The sequence below is a fragment of the Salvia hispanica genome, chromosome 4 (assembly GCF_029641045.1).
Source record: "Salvia hispanica isolate PSC_SH4W2 chromosome 4, Shi_PSC_v1, whole genome shotgun sequence".
In the NCBI taxonomy this organism is placed as follows: Eukaryota; Viridiplantae; Streptophyta; class Magnoliopsida; order Lamiales; family Lamiaceae; genus Salvia; species Salvia hispanica.
The window spans coordinates 26701141-26709936 of NC_142695.1; the positions used below are offsets into that span (position 1 = coordinate 26701141).

The following is an 8796-nucleotide window of genomic DNA, read 5'->3' on the forward strand; positions in this document are numbered from 1 at the left end:
CCAAGTGTGTGTTATGTGTGTGAGCTAAAAAAGTGAAAAAGTGATAGATAGATGTCCATTGTGCGTTGCATGCTCTTCTATTTATAGGCATTGGAGTGGGGCCCAGCGAGGTATAGATAGACTTTGTTGCCCTCAGCCACTGACTCCCTCCGTCACGCCTTCTTCTCCTTTAAATTCTGCTCACTTCACTTCATTCCTTTGCTAGACCGTTTCCTTCAGCATTCCCTCGATCTAGCGATTTTATCACACACCTGGCTTAGGAAACATGTTAGACCCAGCAAATTGTAACGCTTTTCACCATATAACCGATGCATGAAATTAGCCTTATCATTCTCTAAGGAGAAAAACATCTTGATCCTCATCGCAATAGGCTGCTCAACCAAACACTAATTGAGAAAGCTTCTCATATAGTCAAAACACACCTCCTAACATACTTCAAACAAGAGCTCGGCTTCCACTGTGATGGAAACAACCAATTTTCTTTTCAACAACAAATAATCACAATCCAATCAGAATATTTTCAGAAGCACAATCCAACATATCCAACAAATGCCACACGACAGGCGAGAACAGAGACTTGAACTTGAGAACAGAGACTTGAATGTTTCTCATAACACCAAAAAAACAAGAGAAAGAGACTGGAGATCTGTGAGGAGAAAAGAAAACAGAGAATCATCGGAGAGAGATATCAAACAAACATCCGAATTAATTAGAAGACAGAGATAAATCTGGATCATACAAATCCAGAAAAAGAAATGAAGGAAACCGAGAGATTTAATGAGAACAGAGATTGAGATTGATATTTCAAATTCATAGAATCCTATTTCAATCTTTGAGAACTGAGAAAACCGAATTCAATCGGAGATTAAAATTGAGAAACCGAATTGATTTTTCAGATTCATAGAATCCTATTTCAATCTGTGAGTAAAGAGAAAACCGATTTCAATCGGTGAAATCAGAGAGAACCGATTTAGATCGGTGAGAACAAAGTAAAATCGGAGAGAAATTTCAATGAGAAAAAAAAATCAGATCGGTGAGATTCATATCAACCGATTAAAAATGAAATGAAAAGCTGAGATTGATGAGAGGAAACTGAAAAACTGAGAGAAGAACAAACACTTTTTCGGTCGATCGGAGAACTCTCCGGCAACAAATCACCACGATTTTTCATCATGAACAAAAAAGGAAATAGATCGGGAGATAAGGCTCGATTGCGATTGTTCATCGCGATAGGAGAAGATCGAGATATGAGAGAAATCGGAGAGAGATTGCGGAAGCTTTTGCCACTGATACCATGTAAAATATGTAGAATTGAATAGGAATGGAGAAACCTCCATGGAAGGAGGAAGAAGACAACCGTCGATTGTGAGAGAGGAGAGAAAAGGGGAATATGTTTATTGACTACATTTTGTAAAGTGTTGACTACAATTTACAATAACTTGCCTTATATAGGCTGAGAAATAAATGCTAATCTAAAACCTAATTACATTTTATTCTCTAATTCTAATATTCAATTTAGGGCCCAGGTATATGTAAGACCTAGAAACATTTTAAAAGGACTATTGCCACTTCAAAGAAAAAGAGAGTTGGAATGAGAGACGCTCAAGAGCTGGAGAAAGGATTGAACCTTTCATCCAGACGCAGTTAGGAACCTGTACAACTAAACATGTGTCATGTGATAGTCCGGGGTGTAAGATATTTTAGTGTAATTGGATTAACTTGAATGATCGGTTATAGTTATAATGATACATCATTTAAGTATGACACTAGATGCAGAATTCAATGTGGAAAACTTAATGTTGGAGATTGGAACACATTTGAAAATCGTCCCAAGGTATGTGTTCGGACCTACAAGTTAAGGAGGTTGAATATATAGATTCTTAATAGTTCTTTTGAAAAATTGCAAATGTAGGTGCAAGAATAAAGGAGCTACCTATATAAGCATGAAGTTTAGCCGCTTCAAGAAGCTGGGACTTGGTTTCGATATGTTTATGAAGGATAAGGACACAGGCTAGTAAAATATAGTGTCAAGATAGAACTATTCATATGTAAACTTTTGTGTACATTATCTTCGTGTATTCAATGTGAGTTCCCAGGGTTCAATCCTTAGAGACACCCGGGGTGTTCGAATATTTGGAATGTGTAATGTACTAATATGGAATTCAATCGTTACGATATTTCATTTATGCAAAAGTTTGAATGTTTGAGATGACTTGTTTTAGTTAATCAAGGATTGCACTAAAATAGGGGAGGATTGTTAGATATTTTAGTGTAATTGGATTAACTTGAATGATCGGTTATAGTTATAATGATACATCATTTAAGTACGGAGGTGCGGAGTGCACGCTTATTTGAATTCGTTATAATATTAGGAGCGAAGCTCCTAGATAGATGAACGGGGGTCCGGGGGCAGCGCCCCCGGGTAGCGGGGTCCAAGGGGCAGAGCCCCTGGCTGGGGTCGAGTTACTGTATCGGAAATTCATCCGAAAATATAATTTCCAAAAATCGAAGGACAAAATTGCAATTTAGGAAACATTTGAAATTCGGTTATTTTCGGTTTCATTTCCCAACAGTTGCAATGTTTCATTGCACTGTTTTATCTTCTTATTCTACTGATCATTTTTTCTGGTTCATTATCATCGAAAATACAGACATATGATCTTCGACTACTCTGAATTTTATCCGATCAAACATTTTGGTTGAACCCCGAAATTGATTTGATCTGAAAGTGATAAACACAACTTTCAGATATCCGGTTTTTTGTTTCTCTGTTTAATATCTCCCTAACAAAGATCAAATCAATATGTCGAACAAAGAAACGATGAAGGAAGGAGCGAAAGGTTTCGCAAAGTTAGATAAGTTTGCTGGCCAGGACTTTAGACGCTGGCAAAAGAAGATGCATTTCATGCTGACAAATCTCAAGGTGGTGTACGTTCTGAGTACTCCTATGCCCGAGGCTGTTGATAATGAAACTCTGGAACAGACGAGGAGGCGGATGAAGTGGGAGAACGATGACTACATATGTCGTGGCCACATCTTAAACGGTATGTCTGATTCCCTCTTTGATGTGTATCAAAATGTAGAGTCTGCTAAGGAATTGTGGGATTCTCTCGAAGCCAAGTATATGGCAGAAGATGCCTCTAGCAAGAAATTTCTTGTTGGTAACTTTATCAACTATAAAATGGTTGATTCGAGGCCTGTCATGGAACAATACAATGAATTGTTGAGGATATTGGGACAGTTTTCCCAATATGATATGAAAATGGATGAATCTATTTTTGTTTCTAGTATTATCAATAAATTGCCACCTTCTTGGAAGGATTTTAAAAATAATCCGAAACACAAGAAGGAGGAACTGAACTTGGTCGAACTTGGAAGTGATTTCCAAATTGAACAGTCCATACGTGATATGGAAAAGAGTTCTGGTGGTAATACTAAAAACGTGGTCGGTTCTTCTGTGAACATGGTGGAAGAGGGTGAATCCTCAAAGGCTGGTAAAGAGAAACGTAAGTTTCAAGGGAAACGGAAGTTTCAAGGTTATAACAGTAAGGATGGGAATAAGAAGCCCAAACTAACTTGCTGGAAGTGTGGCAAATCCGGGCACTTCAAGAAGGATTGTAAGTCTGGAAAGGGTGGAGGAAAAGGGAAAAACGAGGCTGGTCACAATGGATCCAAGGATCCGGAAAAACAATCAGGTTCGTCTTTTGTACCTAATGATCATTCGGTTGAGAATTATTATGCATCAATAATCTCTGAAGCATTTTATGTGCAGGATGATGATATCTCATGGTGGATTGATTCGGGTGCAACATGTCATGTATGCAAGGATTGTCAATGGTTCAAGGACTTTAGACCAATTGAAGATGGATCTTCCTTGAAGATGGCCAATGTCGCAACTGAACCAATCAAAGGAATAGGATCTGTTAGCCTAGTATTTACCTCTGGAAATTCGTTGTTGTTAGAAAATGTTATGTATGTACCTGGAATTCGTAAAAACTTAGTTTCTGGTATTGTATTGAATAGTTGTGGCTATAAACAAGTATTAGAAAGTGATAAATACATTCTGTCAAGGCATGGTAATTTTATTGGCTTTGGTTATCTTTGTGGCATGTTTAGGTTGAATCTAGATGTCTCTTTTATGAATAATTTTGTTTGCATGACTTCTTCAAGTATTGGTAATCATGTTAGTAAATCAGAATTGTGGCATGCTAGACTTGGTCATGTTCATTATAAGAGATTAAAAGATATGTCGAAAATGAGTTTGATACCTGCTTTCGTGTTGAATAATGAAAGGTGTAAAACTTGCATGTTAACTAAAATAACTAGACAACCTTTCAATAAGAATGTAAATAAAGAAACTAAGGTATTAGAACTTATACATAGTGACTTGTGTGATTTTCATTCGACTCCATCACTTGGTAATAAAAAGTATGTAGTTACTTTTATTGATGATGCGACTAGATTTTGCCATGTCTATCTATGTCATTCAAAAGATGAAGCTCTTGATAAATTTAAAATCTTTAAGGAAAGTGTAGAGCTTTATCATGGTGTGAAGATTAAAACTCTTCGCACTGATAGGGGAGGTGAGTATTATGATCCAGCGTATTTTGCATCGACTGGTATAGTACATCAAACGACTGCTCCATATACACCACAACAAAATGGTGTAGCTGAAAGAAAGAATAGAACGTTGAAAGAAATGATTAATTCAATGTTGTGTTATTCTGACCTAAGTGAAGGATTTTGGGGTGAGGCTATGTTAACAGCCTGTTATTTGTTGAATAGAGTTCCTAACAAAAGGAACAAGATTACCCCTTATGAACTTTGGCATAAGAAACCTCCAAAATTGAGTTATCTTAGAGTTTGGGGTTGTCGAGCAGTGGTAAGACTAACTGACCCTAAAATGAAAACCATAGGTCAAAGAGGCATAGATTGTGTGTTTCTGGGGTATTCAGAAAATTCTGTTTGTTATAGGTTCTATGTCTTAGAACCTAATGACTATGTATCTGTGCACTCTATTATTGAGTCAAGGGATGCTGATTTTGGCAATGAGGATAGATTCACGTCTATACCTAAACCTGGAGGCATGATTGCAAGATCTAGTAACTCTGATGATGTTACTGGAAAGGTGATAGATACACCTCCTGAGGCTAGGAGAAGTAGTAGAGCAAGAAAAGCTAAGTCATTTGGAAATGATTTCCAATTGTACTTACTTGAAGGATCAAGAAATGAAATTAATTTTCAATATCAGTATTGCTTTACTATTGGTGATGATCCAAGGACTTACAAAGAAGCTATGGCTTCAAGAGATTCCACTTTTTGGAAAGAGGCAATCCAAGAGGAGATGGATTCTATAATCCAAAATGGTACTTGGATACTGACTGATTTACCACCTGGTTGTGAAGCTTTAAATAGCAAATGGATCTTCAAAACGAAGATGAAGGTGGATGGAAGCATAGACAAATATAAAGCCAGATTGGTTATCCAAGGCTTTAGGCAAAGGGAAGGAATTGATTATTTTGACACCTATGCTCTTGTTGCTAGGATTTCCACAATTAGATTATTGTTAGCACTTGCTGCTATACATAATCTTGTAATTCACCAAATGGATGTCAAAACTGCCTTCTTGAATGGTGAATTAAATGAAGAGATTTATATCAAACAACCAGAAGGCTTTGTCATGCCTGGTAATGAACATAAGGTTTGTAAATTGGTAAAATCTCTTTATGGACTAAAGCAAGCCCCCAAACAATGGCATCAGAAGTTTGATGACGTAGTATTGTCTAATGGTTTTGTATTAAACCAAGCAGACAAGTGTGTATATAGCAAATTTGATGCTACCGGTAAAGGGGTTATCATTTGCCTATATGTGGATGACATGTGCCTATATGTGGATGACATGTTGATCTTCGGTATTGACCAAGATCAAGTTGATAAAAAAAAGGCATTTTTGTCATCTAAGTTTGAGATGAAAGACATGGGGAAGGCTGATGTGATTCTTGGAATTAAGATCACACATGGAGAACAAGGAATTTCCATCTCTCAATCACATTACATTGAGAAGATTTTGGAAAAATTTAACTTCAAAGATTGTTCTCCAGTTAAGACTCCTTTTGATCCTAGTGCAAAGCTCGTACCTAATAAAGGAGTTGCTGTGAATCAGCTTGAATATTCAAAGGCTATTGGATCACTAATGTATGCTATGATTAGTACCAGACCCGATATAGCCTTTGCAGTTGGAAAGTTGAGTCGATATACTCATAATCCAAGTTTAATCCATTGGCAAGCCATGAATCGAGTATTTAAGTACTTAAAAGGAACAATGGATTATAGGTTGTCTTATTCTGGATTTCCTTCTGTTCTTGAAGGTTATTCGGATGCAAGTTGGATCACCAATATGGAAGATCATTCTTCCACAAGTGGTTGGGTATTCCGTCTTGGAGGTGGTGCTATATGTTGGGCATCAAAGAAACAAACTTGTATAACAAATTCAACAATGGAATCGGAGTTTGTGGCATTAGCAGCAGCTGGTAAAGAGGCTGAATGGCTAAGAAATTTGATATATGAGATTCCATTGTGGCCTAAACCGATATCACCTATATCTATCAGATGTGATAGTGCTGCTACCTTGGCTAAGGCATATAGTCAAGTGTATAATGGAAAGTCAAGACACTTAGGTGTTAGACATAGCATGATTCGTGAACTTATTTTGGATGGTGTGATATCTGTGGAGTTTGTAAGAACTCATGACAACTTAGCCGATCATTTAACCAAAGGGTTAAGTAGAGATCTTGTGTATAAATCGGCTATAGGGATGGGATTAAAGTCCACTACAAATCTCTGATATTAAGATACCCAATTCCCATTTAGTATGACACTAGATGCAGAATTCAATGTGGAAAACTTAATGTTGGAGATTGGAACACATTTGAAAATCGTCCCAAGGTATGTGTTCGGACCTACAAGTTAAGGAGGTTGAATATATAGATTCTTAATAGTTCTTTTGAAAAATTGCAAATGTAGGTGCAAGAATAAAGGAGCTACCTATATAAGCATGAAGTTTAGCCGCTTCAAGAAGCTGGGACTTGGTTTCGATATGTTTATGAAGGATAAGGACACAGGCTAGTAAAATATAGTGTCAAGATAGAACTATTCATATGTAAACTTTTGTGTACATTATCTTCGTGTATTCAATGTGAGTTCCCAGGGTTCAATCCTTAGAGACACCCGGGGTATTCGAATATTTGGAATGTGTAATGTACTAATATGGAATTCAATCGTTACGATATTTCATTTATGCAAAAGTTTGAATGTTTGAGATGACTTGTTTTAGTTAATCAAGGATTGCACTAAAATAGGGGAGGATTGTTAGATATTTTAGTGTAATTGGATTAACTTGAATGATCGGTTATAGTTATAATGATACATCATTTAAGTACGGAGGTGCGGAGTGCACGCTTATTTGAATTCGTTATAATATTAGGAGCGAAGCTCCTAGATAGATGAACGGGGGTCCGGGGGCAGCGCCCCCGGGTAGCGGGGTCCAAGGGGCAGAGCCCCTGGCTGGGGTCGAGTTACTGTATCGGAAATTCATCCGAAAATATAATTCCGAAAATCGATGGACTAAATTGCAATTTAGAAAACATTTGAAATTCGGTTATTTTCGGTTTCATTTCCCAACAGTTGCAATGTTTCATTGCACTGTTTCATCTTCTTCTTCTACTGATCATTTTTTCTGGTTCATTATCATCGAAAATACAGACATATGATCTTCGACTACTCTGAATTTTATCCGATCAAACATTTTGGTTGAACCCCGAAATTGATTTGATCTGAAAGTGATAAACACGACTTTCAGATATCCGGTTTTTTGTTTCTCTGTTTAATATCTCCCTAACACGGGGGTGGATATTTGTGTTAACCCGGTTTAGAAATTAATTTTGTTCCTATATATATGTATGGGTAATAGATTAATGTGTAGAGTCTCGGAGACGCAATCAACTTATTCCACCAGTAAGTGACTAGCTACGGTGAAATATATGATAACCATGAACCTTAGAACACGATAATATCTAAGGATATAGAATGCATGATTTCAGTAACCCGAATCAATTTAGGAGTTGTTATTTCCTCTTCTTGTGAATCTCAAGTCTTTGCCTTCATTTTTTTTTCTAACTTAAGTCAAACCCTTTAATAATAGTAACAAATTTAATGTTTTCTTTAATTTTTAATAGCTATTTCAGTAGCTCGCTTCCATATGGGTTCAACACCTAATAAATTACATTGTACATTTGTTCTCTTGCAGATAGTATTATTATTAGGTTTTTTATTACTTAATTGTGTGAAATTGAACTGCATATTTATACCTTAAAATTCACAAAAATAAGTTTTTGCATTATGTTAGAGAGGCGTATATCTGTTTTATTCTTCTAAGTTGTTATTTTTTTTTTGTTTTAATTTCTTTTATAGTTTAGTTTTTCTTTCTATAAGGTATCATGATTTGTTTTATGCTTTGCGGATATCTCTATTTTTTTCAGAGCACGATAATCTCGTGGATTGTGCCTTCTTAGTGATAATCAAGATCCCCTAGACATCAATTGTTCTTCAACGATTATAGGTATTAGAGCTGAAACTACTACTCTTAGTAGTTTATCTACTAGAACACAGTATGGAGCACACACTCTATCTAGGACTTACTTTAGAGTTATCAACGTTTTCGTTTCATGGTAGAAAGGTGTGAGTGATCTATTGTAAAATTTCAGGATGTAAACATGCAGTTCAATGTCAAATTATTAC

At 36.4% G+C, this 8796-nt stretch overlaps 1 pseudogene; it reads left to right on the top strand.

Annotated features, from left to right (window-relative positions):
- The first annotated feature begins 6193 nt into the window (after window positions 1–6193).
- On the top strand, window positions 6194–6844 carry LOC148927575 (secreted RxLR effector protein 161 pseudogene; annotated as a pseudogene).
- Window positions 6845–8796: the final 1952 nt, after the last annotated feature.